General features: G+C 42.7%; 1 protein-coding gene across 13 annotated transcripts in view; it reads right to left on the bottom strand.

Annotated features, from left to right (window-relative positions):
• Positions 1 to 14,226, bottom strand: part of TMEM164 (transmembrane protein 164) — a 167,169-nt gene that overhangs the window by 124,041 nt on the left and 28,902 nt on the right. The window lies entirely within an intron of this gene.

Here is a 14,226-nt window from a genome sequence, read left to right as displayed (position 1 = left end):
GTGGAATCATCTAGTATTTATCCTTCTGTGACTGGCTTTATTCAGTTAGCATATTATACCCAAGGTTCATCTGTGTCCTAGGATATGACAAGATTTCCTCCTTTTGGAAGGCTGAATAATATTCCTTTGTACATACATATTCTTTATCCATTTATCCACCAATGGACATTTAGATCATTTCCTACATCTTGTCTATCGTGAACAGTGCTGCAGTGAACACTGGCAGGCTAGTATCTGAGATCACGATTTCAATTCTTTTAGATAAATGCTGAGAAGTGGGATTGCCAGGTCATACGACAGGTCTTTTTTTAATTTCTGGAGATACCTCCATACTGTTTTTCCATTGCAGCTGCACCATTTTGCATTCCCACCAACAGTGTATGAGGATTCCAGTTTCTCTACATCCTCACAAAACCTTAAATCTTTTTTTCTCCACTATTATCAAACCATGAAAGACAAGAAAGGGTCGGTCTGGTCATTTTTATTGTTAAGAAAAGAATCTTATTCCAGCTGGCTCAAGAAAAGGGAGGTTTATGATGAGAAACAGAAACAGGTATCCCATGAGAATCCTAGTGCAGGAGAAAGCTTGGCCTCAGGAGAACTGAAAGGTGGTTCTGGGTTCAATGGGGAACAGCTCCTCTGTCTCTTGGGGCACCTCTATTCCTCTTGGTAGCTTATTCATGTTACTCATGGGTCCTGTCTCCTAACTCCAGCATGGACATGGCCTACATAATGCTCCCCTCCCTATCATCTTCTGGCTCTTGTCCCTGTTGTGAACTGCCTTACTTAAGTCTCTCAACTTCATGATTCTAACTTCCAAGGAGAGGAGTATGTTGGCCCAGCTCATCTTGTCAAACCCATGTTGCTTGCCAGGTGACAGGCTGTTTTAGGGACAGGTGGCCAACTCTTAGTCTAATCAACCCAAGCCAGGGGTGGGCAGGTTCTCTGGAACATATGGCTGCTGCCTCCCAGCACAGCTGGCACAGAACAGTTTGCCTTTGGAGGGGATTATGGGCCAGAAGGCACAGTAAAACATAGATGGTACAAGCCTGATGCTTAGCATGTAATTTGAAAGATAATGGCATGTCCATTCATGAGCTTCAAACACCCATATTCTTACCTTTTTGGTTAGGAAGAATGATAGCCTCTAACCCCATCCCAAACCTCTTAGCCCTCTGCCCCTACTAAACCAACTTCTCCAAGCTGGTAGAAGAAGGCGCATATGTTTTATTTCAAGAGGAAACACAATGCTGTCAACAATCTGAACAAGGGGTAGTGGAAGGGGAGGTGGGGGGGGGATAGGGTGACTGGGTGATGGGCACTGAGGTGGCCACTTGACGGGATGAGCACTGGGTGTTATACTGTATGTTGGCAAATCGAACTCCAATATACCAAAAAGACCCAATCTGAGGTAAGGAAGAAAGGGGAAGAGAGCATGAGATAAACGAGGGCTTATCAACTGCTGCCACTGGCCTTTGGCCCATCTCTGGGCAGGCTTCTGGTCAGTTCACTTTACACCCTATGATCATCTTATCCTTCCTCTAAGTTTCTCCCAGTGCCATGTGAAATCAGCATTCAATGTTAACTAGAACAAGGCAGGCAGGCAGGATCACAAACTGACAGATGGCAATTAGGAGCTTATCATTCTTGGATTATTTCATTCCCTGGAATGGGTACTTGCCGGAGAATAAAGCATGTTATTTTGACAGCCACCTAATAATGGCTGTCAGACACTTCTACTACTTCTACCCTTCCCCTAGATAACCTTCTTTTTTTCTATCAATCCTCAGTTGCAACAATGATAAATGCCTCGTCAGATAAAGTCAATTGGAGTTTTGCTAGTGACAAGTGCCTGGACAGAAGAGAAAACAAACACAACCATTGAGAATACTCAGAAACCGACAAGTCTGAACAATTAAGAAAACCTGGTGGTGGCCATAGTGCAAAGTCAGTAACAGATGAAGAGGAATTCAAAGGCTGTGCTGCCATGAAGACAATGTTTCTCCAAATCAGACTAGAGCCTACTGGAGTTGGAGAGCGTTTTTTTTTTTTTTTTAAAGATTTTATTTATTGAGAGAGAGACAGCAGGAGTTGGGGGAAAGGAGGAGGGAAGAGGAGAGGGAGAAGCAGACTCCCCTGCTAAGCAGGGAGCCCGATGTGGGGCTCAATCCCAGGACCCTGAGATCATGACCTGAACCAAAGGCAGACACCCAACCGACTGAGCCACACAGGCACCCCTGGAGATGAAGAGAGTCTAAATAGGGTCTCAAAAGACCAGAAATGTAGAATCACCATATTGTTCACCTGAAACTAATATAACACTGTATCTTAGCTATACTGGAATTAAAACTAAAAAAAAAAAAAAGTAAAAAGACCAGAGCTGCAAAGCCATGAAGACACGTGAAAGGATTTAATGTGTACTCTTATCTCACCACTATCCTTAAGGGGCTGAAGAGATTTCCTGTAACTCTTAACATTGATTATCATCTTATCATTCCAGGTAAGTTCTGGTAGCTCTGGAGCAGGGAGCAGACAGAATGATGTGGTTTTAGGTACCCAACAGTGGTTACCAACTTTTTTTGTGCCATGTGCTACCTATCATCCCTTCTTCAAAATAGTCCTTTACCATCCCTTACACTTCTGTCACATGAGGGATACTAGATAGCCGAGATAAGGAATGAGATAGGTCTCTATGCACTGGTGTCCAACTATGTTGTCAAGTGAAAAAAGCTTCCAATTGTAAAGCATCATCCCATTTTTGTAAAACAATAAAGGTGTCAGGAAAAGACATAATAAATGCCAGCTGTTAATGATCATTTCTGGTGGGTGGGATTATGGAGGATTTTCACTTCCTCTTTTTGGCCATTTCTGATTTACTTAAGTTTTCCTTATAAAACATATATGAGGTTTTTTTTGGTGGGGGGGATTGTGTGTTTTTTGCAATCCAGCAAAGGATATTTTGAACTCCCACAGTTCATCAATACATGGTACAACCATGGCTTTAGCTTTCACTTCCAGTTTGAATAGATTTTAGGAAAGATGGAGGGTACAAAGTAACAAGTGTCTCTGGGGTTAGAAGAAAATCATTTGCTCTGTCTATGGTAGTCGGCACTTAGTAAGTAAGTAAATCCCCTGAATAGGACAGAAGGCAGTGACACATGTATTAAACACTTGGAACATGTCTAGCATGTGACATGCTCAACAAATGGTAGCTTTTCTTACTTCCAATGAGAGAGCTTAAGTATTGTAATTGAAAATTATATTCATTTACTTTTAGTTGGAAAGTCTACAAATTCATTTTAAATACTTTCAACATAGACGCTGTGACACGTCCGTGTGTGTGTATGTGTGTGTGTGTGTGTGTGTGTGTGTGTTAGTTTCACTCTACACTGTAGGGTGTGTGGTTAACATTCAGTGGTGTGCTGGAAGCCCAATAGCACTTGCTAGCAAGACTTGATTGTGCACATTCTCCTCCCACTCCTTTATTACTTTAATAACAACAGATTGGTAACTTGAAATGGACCATGGAAATTGGCAAACGCTCTAAATCAGTGCTTTAAAACATTTACCAGAACACTGCAGCTAACATCTGAAAAACCCTACTTGAGAATACACACTCCAGGGGTGATTAGTTAGCAACTAAAATCTCTAATCAAAGCCCACAATTGTAAACTCCACAGTAAAACAACAAACCATTCAGTTTTTAAAAAATGGGCAAAGGATGTCAACAGACATGTCTCCAAAGAAGATATGCAAATGGCAGAAACACAGAAAAAGGTGCTCAACATCATTAGTCACTGGCGAAATACAAAACAGCACCCACAATGAGATACCACTTCACACCTACTAGGATGGTGAGAATTTGAAAAATGGAAAATAAATGCTGGATCAGATGTGAAGAACTTAGAATCCTTGTACATTACTGGTGGGAGTAACAAATGGCTCAGGTGTTTGTGAAACTATTGTGCAGCTCTCAACAAGCTAAACACGGGATTGCCATATGACCCAACAATTCCACTCCTAGGTATACAACCCCCAAAATTGAAAACAGGGCGTCAAACAGACACTTGTAAGCCAGTGTTCATTGCAGCAGTATTCGCAATAGCCAAAGAAAAACAAGCCAAGTGTCCATGGGTAGATGAGTGGATAAACCAAATGTGGTATATTCACAAAGTATCATTTAGCCTTAAAAAGGAACAAAATATTAATATATGCCACATGCATAAGCCTTGAAAACGTTATGTGAAGTGAAATAAACCAGACACAGAAGAACAGATGTTGTATAGCTCTACTTCTATGAGGTACTCAGTTAAGTACAGTCTTAGAGACAAAAGGTGGAACAGTGTTTACCAGGTGCTGTGGAAGGAAGCAATGGGAAGTTATTGGGTACAGAGTTTCTGTTTGGGGTGATGAAAAAGCTTTGGAAACAGATAGTGTTGATGGTTGCAGAACACTGTGAAGCCACCGAATGGTGCACTTATACAAATGGTTAAAATGGCCCATTTTATGTCATATATACATTTCACCCCCATTTTTAAAAATGAATAATACTCCAAAAACCCTGAATTGTGTACTTTAAATGAGTGACTTATATGTGAATTATATCTCAATAAAGCTATTTATTTTGAAAAGCCCACAAGCAGGTAATGGAGAATCTGAGGGGACAGGGGGTGATGGAAACAATTCTTGATCTTGATCATGGTGTATGCCTTTGCCAAAACTCACAGAACTGTAGCCTAAAAAGAAAGCAAAATATACCTTAATTGTTTTTAGTGGAAAAAAAGCCACACTCAAATGCTTCAGCTCTAAAACCCTTCAGATGGCTTGTTAATTACAACAATGGATATTAGAAATCCTACTTCATTGGGGAATGTCTTGGTGTTTGAGATAGGTAAATCAGAAATATCATTCAGGTACTCCCACCCTTGCATGAATTGGATAGAAGACTCTAGTGGGCCCAAGGTCCTTCACCCCTTTGGAATGACACCTTAGGCTCAGGAGATGCAACAAATCTCATGCTCTGACACTTAATTTGAATGTGCCCTTTAATGAGAAGGTAAGCTGAATCCTACCACTAGAATATTGCCACATCTACCTCCAGGGAACCCTTCACCCAAGAGTGGTTGGAAATAAGAAGAGAGGGAACGTCTTCTGGGCATGGAGATCAGGTTAAACGACTGTTTTCTGCCTGTTAAATAATGTTTCTGTGGCAAAATTAGATCTGAATTGCTTTCACTATAATATATTGGTTGTGGGGAAGAAACCTACCTCTTAACCACCAGAGATATCAATGATAGCAACCAAAATAGAATCTCAAAACTGTGGACAGCCAAACTGGATTAGGTCAATTTGCAACAAAAACTTTTGAGACTTCCATACAAACAGGGGTGTGTCTGATCTGAGAATTCACTTCAAGCAAAATCCAACCAAAGGAATTTTTAAAAAAAAGTCTACCTTCCCATTCTGGCTGTATGGCTAGCAGGGATGAGGTAATGTGCATTGTTTATGTTTGATACTCATTTACAAAGTCATACTATTAAATGGATTTGTTTCATGGAAAGATTTCCTATTTGATCTGTTGTTTGCAGAGGTGTTTTCCTAAGAGTCTGAGCCAAAATTCACAATATGGATCCGCCAGGGCAGGGGAGTGGGGGGAGGGGAGGATATCTAGCAGTGGCAACTCCCTCATTCCAGCTTAAAGTCAGGACCCAAATGTCAGTTTTCATGTATGTCCTCTAGCCTCAGAAGCAACGGGGTCTTAGCACCTCAACCCAAGCAGCTGGTAGCCTCTGATGGTGGGTGACCACAGCAGGAAGGAAATTCAACTAAACAAGAGAATGTGAGGACCAGTAGAAGGAAGTAAGGAAAGAGACCACTCAGTTCTTTTTTTTCTTAAGTCACATCACTCTGTATTGTCATAATAAGAAGTGACTATATACAACTCCTTACAATCAAGACAAGGAGAAGCTGCTGGGCACCCCCTTTCTTTTTTTTTAATAATTTTTATTGGTGTTCAATTTACTAACATACAGAATAACACCCAGTGCTCATCCAGTCAAGTGTCCCCTCAGTGCCCGTCACCCATTCACCCCCACCCCCCGCCTTCCTCCCCTTCCACCACCCCTAGTTCATTTCCCAGAGTTAGGAGTCTCTCATGTTCTATCTCCCTTTCTGATATTTCCCACACATTTCTTCTCCCTTTCCTTATATTCCCTTTCACTATTATTCATATTCCCCAAATGAATGAGAACATACACTGTTTGTCCTTCTCCGATTGACTTACCCCCTTTCTAAGTGAAAATGACACTGGTTCCATTTCCCTGAGTATTTTATAAAAGGAATATACCCACTCGTTCCACTAAAAGGAAGCTGTAGCCTAAAAATTAGGCAGACTTGCTTTAAGCAAACATGCTACATTAAAATCAAGATTTAACCACCATTCCAAAGGCCATAATTCACATTACCAAAGGATTTTCTTTTTCCCCAAGAGGCTCTCTACGGAATTCCTTACGTTTGCAAGCTGCCCCTCTGCACTTAAAGTAGGATTTTAACATACAGATTTGTACCACAAGCAATCTTTCAAGAGTGTTTTTCTTCTTGCTCTTACAAAAGAATCTCTGGCACTAGTAGTACAGAAAATCGAAACCTAGGCCCACAGAATCCCAAGAACATGACTCTGCTAAGTGAAGGCTAGTCAGTATTGTAAGGAAGGTGCTAGCTGATTTCCAGTATTATAGCTGAAGATTAAGAGGTCAACTGGAAAGCTTTCCTTAAAGCCAGGCCAACAGAGCATCCCAAGATGGGGTGACCAGGACTCCCAAGTATGTAATACAAGGTCTTCTCGATTCAAAAGCAATATCCCCACCCACCTACCCGCCCCATCAACTGCAGATGGCAGAGACCATTTTCCCAGAATCTCTTTTTTTTAATTTTTATTTATTTTATGATAGTCACACAGAGAGAGAGAAAGAGGCAGAGACATAGGCAGAGGGAGAAGCAGGCTCCATGCACGGGGAGCCCGACGTGGGACTCGATCTGGGGTCTCCAGAATCGCGCCCTGGGCCAAAGGCAGGCGCCAAACCGCTGCGCCACCCAGGGATCCCAGGATATGACTCTTGAAAAGGCCAGGAGGAGGCACTGACGTCAACCACACCCCATCTAGGCCCTCAGACAGGGTGGAAACCTCTCAAACAGGTGGCAATTACCTTAGGTTTCCTTAGCAAAGGCACCTCTAGAGTCTTCCTCAGTCATCTAGTACCTAGGAACTCTCTTTCTGTTAAGAAAATCTTTCTTATTAAAACCATCACACCCAATGCTTCCCACTCTGAGGACATGTAGCTTCAGGAAGGCAAAAGCAAGCATCCTGAGGAATGAAGAGAAAGGACATTGGGTCAATGGGCTTAACTTTGACATCATTACCAACCTAAACAGATAACCTTTCTAATAACCACCTCTTACTGAGTTCTTACAAGGTCCCAGGAACTAGACTCTACAGACCTCCTCTAGTTCCTAGAACAACCATGCAAGGGAAGCATTCTTACTACCATTTTACTGGCAGATAAACTGAAGTTCAAAGAAACTCACGCAAGCTCCAACAGATTACACGCTCAGTTAAGTACATGCTGCAAGAATTTATGCTCTTTACCGGTTAACTCTATGCCACCTCCATGATCGCAAAAGAAACCCAAAGAGACCGTGTATTTTTTGGACAGCACTTAAGTGTGCAGCTCAAGGTAGCTTTTTCCTTTAAAATCTCCCCCTGCCCTCCCCCAATGACAACTCACACTGGGGAGTCTTCTCTCTCCTCGCATTGGGAAACCTGGAGGTGAGGAAGCTGTCAAGAGAGAGAAGTGCTACTCACTCACTCTAGCTGGGTCTTAAGATGGGGAGGTGGGAGACGGCCCACACAGGGCCACTGGTTCTCTCTCAGCAATTGGCCTGTCAATCTGAGGGAAGTGGAGGCAGAACTCTGTTCTTGAGTGCAAGGGCCGCTGGCACACAGAGATGTGACAGTCAAGTCCTTGCCCCAGCCAGTGGCGGCTGAAGACGTCTTTCTAGGCCAGACTTTCCACAGAACATGTTTTCCCAGAAAGGAGGCCGCTTCTGAGCTAGGTTGTCTCCCTGAGCCAAGCTGGACCCCGGGGGATGGGCATCCCAGTCAGGCAGAAGGTGGGAGCTGCCACATTTGCTGGGGCACATTGGAGAGTGTGTGGGGAGGGGGGGCTCCCTTCAGTAATGTTTTTCTTTCTCTTAAAAGTGAGCCTGGAGGCAGATCCCTAGAACAATGACAGCGAATTATTTAGCCCACATCCTAAAAAGTCAGGACAGGGTTATGGATATAAGCAATGTAACAAGTAGGAAACAACAGATAGAACACAGAAATGTAACTGTTGTACACAAGTGAAAGTTGGGGGGCGGAAGGTGAGAGTTGAACAACGAGATTAAAAATCTTCTAAGAGGGCAGCCTGGTGGCTCAGCGGTTTAGCTCTGCCTTCAGCCCAGGGTGTGACCTGGAGTTCAGGGATGGAGTCCCATGTCAGGCTCCCTGCATGGAGCCTGCTTCTCCCTCTGCCTATGTCTCTGCCTCTCTCTCTCTGTGTGTGTGTGACTATCATAAATAAATAAAAATTAAAAAAATAAAAATAAAAATAAAAAAATCTTCTAAGAAAAAAAAAGAACAATTAGAAATGTACCACTGGCCCTACAAGGAAGCAGACAAGTGAGGACAGAATTGCTGGGCTCCCGGATTGTTTCTGAAAGATCAGGGAGCGTTCCAAGGCACACCAGAGCCACAGAGGATTTGTGCCCATGGTGGAGCAGTGGTGACTGGCCTGCCTCCCCTCAAACAGACAGCCATTCTCTCCCAGCTCTCAATGACAAGCCCGCAGCACTCAATGCTGGTGTGTATCTGAGCCACAGGAAGGCACACAGGAACTGGAAACTAATGTGAAAATAAATCACTTGTGTTTTCTGTTGTGGGCTGGGTTTTGATGGAGTTGGTGAATCACTACTGCCCAGCTCTACCCAGTAAAGGAGGGGCCAATAACTCACATCCTCTCCCAGCAGCTTGCACGCTCCTGGCAGAGGTGACCTTGCAACACCACCCTCATCTGTTACTCCACTGCTCATGAACTTTTAATGGTTCCCTATTACCGACCATATCAAGTCCAAATGTCTGCTCTTCATATTCCAGCTTGTCTCGTTCTGCCTCCAACCTACTAACCTGACACCATCTCCATCCCACTAGACGCAGTTGCCACTGCAAATCAAACTCAGAGCATCCCCTCTCTCTAACGTTCTGCCAGGATCTGGGATGTGTCTTCAACCTTTCAGGTAGCCACAAAGTCAATGCTACTACAGATTACTATAAATACCAAGCTCCTAGCCCTAAAAGAGACTATACTTTTAAATATTCGATATGATCCTCCTCTGTCTGACATGGTAGCCACTACTGTGTGTGGCTGTTTCAATTTAAAGTATTTAAAATGAAATAAAATGAAAAAATCCGTCCTTTGGTTACAGTAACCACATATCAAGTGCACAGTAACTACACGTGGCTGGTGGCTACTGTAGCAGAAAATGCAGACATAAAACATTTCCATCATTGCAGACACTTCTATTGCATGATATGGTACTATACTATATATGCAAGAGAGAAGTAGACTAACACATGCAAAAACTGTTGTATATCATCACTTGGAAAACTTGAAGACCCACATTTCACAAAAAGGAGTGCACGGGACTTAGGGATACAGCCCATCTGTGATAACCAGAAAAGTATTTTTTTTTAAGATTGTATTTATTGATTTGACAGAGAGAATGAGAGCACAAGCAGGGGGAACAGAAGAAGCAGGCTCCCCACTGAGCAGGGAATCAATGCAGGGCTCAATCCCAGGACCACAGCATCATGACCTGAACGGAAGGCAGATGCTTAACTCACTGAGCCACCTGGGCACCCCCAAAAAAAGTATTCTTCAGTGATCCCAAACAGTTCTATAAACATTACAGGTGATTGCAACATTCCTCTTTAAATTTTTACCAAAAAGTCACCTGCAGCAGACCTCAGGAACCTGGCAACAAAGTACTAGCAAATTAGTTGGGCCTCTGTGTATACTAAGCTCTCTGCTAGGTTCTGGGAACCAAATAACATGGCCCAGTCCCTGCTCTGGGGAAAAAGCCCATACACAGAAAACTGCAGGAGGCAGGAAAGATAAAGGTCCTAAGAGGTGCTATGTATGGGGAGCAAAGAGATCAAATGAGTAAGAAGAATGAGGGAGGGCTACATGCACAGGGAGATGAATTCAGATCTGGACTGGGCCCTAAAGGATGAATACAATTTTGACACAGGAGCTCAGGGGATGAAAGAGGAAAACTGCATTAGCCAAGGTGTGGGGAGTGAGGGGGGAGGGGAGCAAGTTAGGGCCCAAGGTGCCTTTACCGACAAGCGAGCCAAAGAAGAAATATGGCAGCTTAGCAACAATCACTTGGAATTTTTTCCAACCACTGTAATAATCAAAGAATTACATATTAACTTAGATGCCATTTTGAGAAAGATTCTGCTTTAGTGAGAGTATTTGTTGGCAAAGAGGAGGTGGAACAGACTGCCTTCTGCACTGCTGGTGGGAATATAAATGGGCACTACCTTTTTGAACAGCCAATATTAAGCTCCTGAAAAACATTCATACCTCTGACCTGATTATTCCACTTCAAGAAAAATGGTATACAAAATAATCTGAAATCCAAAGATGTATGCACAAAGCAGTTTTTTGCAATGTCATTTATAACAGAAAATACTAGGAAATGATTAGGTAAATTATGATCTAGTTATAGGATGGAGTATTACATAGTCATGAAGAATTATGCTTCTGACAAGCTTGGGGCACTTGGGTGGTTCAGTTGGTTGGGCATCTGCCTTGGGCTCAGGTCATGAACTCGGGTATCTGGGATCCAGCCTCGCATTGGGCTCCTCACTCAGCAGGGAGTCTGCTTATCCCTCTGCCCCTCTCCCTGCTCATGCTCTCTCTCTCTCTCAAATAAATAAATAAATAAAATCTTTAAAAAAAAATAAGCTTCTGACACCTTTTAAATGACATGGAAAATGTTACAGGAATGTTAAGTGAAAAAACTCTGAGTACAAAATTGGTAGTATAGAATACAGTCACAACCATGTAAAATAACATGAATAAAAGGAAAAAAAATAAGTAAAAATGTTAACATTTTGGTAGCAAGATGACGGGTGATTTTTATTACCCATACCAGGGTTCAGCAAACTATGCCCCACAAACCAAATCTGATTGATCTGTCTATAAAGTTTTATTGAACACAAATACATTCATCTCCATATTATCATTGCCATGGCTGATTTTGTGCTACAAAGGCTGACTTGAGTAGTTGTGGCAGACACAGAAATATTCACTATCTGGCCCTTTACAGAAAAAAGTTGCCAACTCTTCTACTCTCCAAATTTTCCATGAGTACGTGTCCCTTTGGCTATCTTTTCTCTAGAAGGCCTATTTCCACACCACAAAGGGCCACACAGAGCAGGCAAGCAACTTCCCATTTGACCTTGTAAGTAACTGGGAGCACTAGAAGTTTCTGAGGAGGGTAGAACATGATCTGACATGATATCCACTGGTAGAACACAGAACCTCAAATCTTTTAAATGGATGGAATTTAAACAGCATGCCAGGAAACGTCTGTGATTCATGAACAGCTGTAACTCTGGGCCACTCCTCATTTAAAGGGGAAGGTTATGGGATGCCTGGGTGGCTCAGTAGTTGAGCATCTGCCTTTGGCTCAGGTCGTGATCCCAGGGTCCTGAGATCAAGTCCTGCATTGGGCTCCCCACTGGGACCCTGCTTCTCCCTCTGCCTATGTCTCTGCCTCTATGTCTCTCATGAATAAATAAATAAAATCTTAAAAAACAATAAAGGGGAAGGTTAACTGAAGATTGGGTTTGTTATTGTTTTCAAACTTCCTCCTCTGAGTAAGCCCTATGACATGGCCTCCTCCCTGTCATAATGACCAAATTTTTCCCTCCAAAGAAAGGGGGAGGCCATGTGCCAATGTGTGACTTTCACCTGGAGAGACCATTTGAAAGTTCAGGGTGGTAGTCCTGCTTTCTGGAAGTCAGCTCTCCATTTCCAAACTCTTTCCCTTCTCCTACTTTCCTTTCCTGTTCTAGAAGGACACGGGAAGGTGATGTGACGTTGGGTAAATGGAGAAAGGCACTAAAAGGAAAGAATAGGAAGTATCTGAAGCTTCCATCTCAAGAGCCCTCAAGGAGCCCCTAGGATTTACCCCCGCCCCCCTAGAACCTAGTCAAGACCCTAAAATCTGCCTCCAAGGAATAGGACCTAAGAGGAAGTCTCTACATTCACAGGCTCCCTGCAGGGTCTCTATGCCTTGACCACCCACCCCGTCCCCCTTCCCCCTGGATGCACTGCAAATAACGATTCATAAAAACTATTGTTTACTCATTCTCTCAGGCATGAACACCGTGAAAGCATGGAAATGGTCTTAAGTGTAGTTTCCTTCCAAATAAACACACTCTCAATCACCAAGATGATTAATCATCTACAGAATGAAAAACCCCAAACTACTGTCATCTCAGGTCTGGATGGAATAAAACCAGAGGAAATAGGTCTCTGGATGTGGCGTTTGTTGTGTTTTGCTGTGTTTGCTCTTAATTGTACATACATGACATCGTGAGGATTGCAGCAAATTAAAGCTGTGAATCTCATTTGCAGCTCCTTAGAAAACAGAACATTTCCCATGTAAAACCACAAGCTTTTTTTTTTTTAATCTACTTATATTGTATGTTATTGGTTCAGGAGAGAGGAGATATGAAATGCACCAAGGTGCTCAATTATTTAACGGATCATACTTAACATTTTATATTTGAACATATACACGCTGCCAACAATTGTTCTAACAAGCTTTCTGAAACATGAAGCTGCACTGCTCTCCTTCTTCTAAATCAAATATAAGTAATTTGTTGTCATAGCAATGCTTCTTCCTACACTCCAAAGTAGTTCAATACAGGCTTTGTTTCAGCATGCAACTATCTATCTACCAAAAATTGGTCATTATCTTCTCTCTTCTTGACAAATGTCTTATTCAATTTAGCTGCCTGGTTTCAGTTATCAGGAGACTGCATTTCTGTGGCATTTTCTCGCACCTGGACGGGAAAGGAGCTCACAGAACCCCTCTGGAACTGCCTGGAAGCATCATTACATTTAAGTTACTGGGTGACAGCCCATCTTACTAGTCATGATGACAATGATCCTTTGCATTATTACCCAGCTTTACAGTTTAGAGAGTGTTGTCACCAGCTTTATTGTGTTTGAGGCAGTACTAGGAGATGCTTACATGTTTCTTCAATTCCCAACATCAGGTGGGTGATTTCACCGTGCTTATCAGCAGCAAGCTACCCTTGTTCTTGCTCTTTTTGAAGGTTGAGTTCTTTTCTACCCCCATTGATGTGGTACATGTTAAGATAATGAGGACAATTAAAGAAGCTTTTGGAATTGCCACTGGATACATGGCAATTAAGGATCACTTTGTCAGTTCCTGTGGAAAGGCCCACTGAGAGATATTTATTAGCTGTTTAGACAAACACCCATGACCACACCCCAGAGCCAGTATCAGCATGAATGCTAATCTTCTATTTGTAGAGCATGTTAGAATTTACAAAGCAATGTCGCAAAAGTGATCTAATTTGGACTGTCCACTTATCTACCCATCCCCGGAACACAGATAAACACAGCTGGATCTCATTCCATGCCTTACAGCTTATCCATTTTTTTAAAGATTTTATTTATTAATGAGAGACACAGAGAGCGGCAGAGACACAGGCAGAGGGAGAAGCAGTCCCCTGACGTGGGACTCAATCCCGGGTCTCCAGGATCAGGCCCTGGACTGAAGGCGGTGCTAAACCACTGAGCCACCCGGGCTGACCCTCCATTTTTAAATAAAGGTGAATCACTGGTGTTCTCAAATCCAGTTCCTTACAGCCTTGACCTTTATTTCATGCAGCCATATTCTGTGGAGTCTAGAGCTCGGCCCTTCCTGCCCCTTCCTCATCCAACCACCATTTCCTACCACCATTAGATTAAAATTTCTTTTGTACTATGCTTTTGTGAGAAATGCAAATGTGAAGAATCAGAAGGCAGAAAGGAGATTCTTTGACAGCACCCCAAGTCTTTAAAAAGAAAGAGAACAAAG

This window comes from Nyctereutes procyonoides, unplaced genomic scaffold (genome assembly GCF_905146905.1).
Source record: "Nyctereutes procyonoides isolate TBG_1078 unplaced genomic scaffold, NYPRO_anot_genome, whole genome shotgun sequence".
Taxonomy (NCBI): Eukaryota; Metazoa; Chordata; class Mammalia; order Carnivora; family Canidae; genus Nyctereutes; species Nyctereutes procyonoides.
Note: the sequence above shows the minus strand (reverse complement) of the source record. Positions and strands in the feature narration are given on the sequence as shown.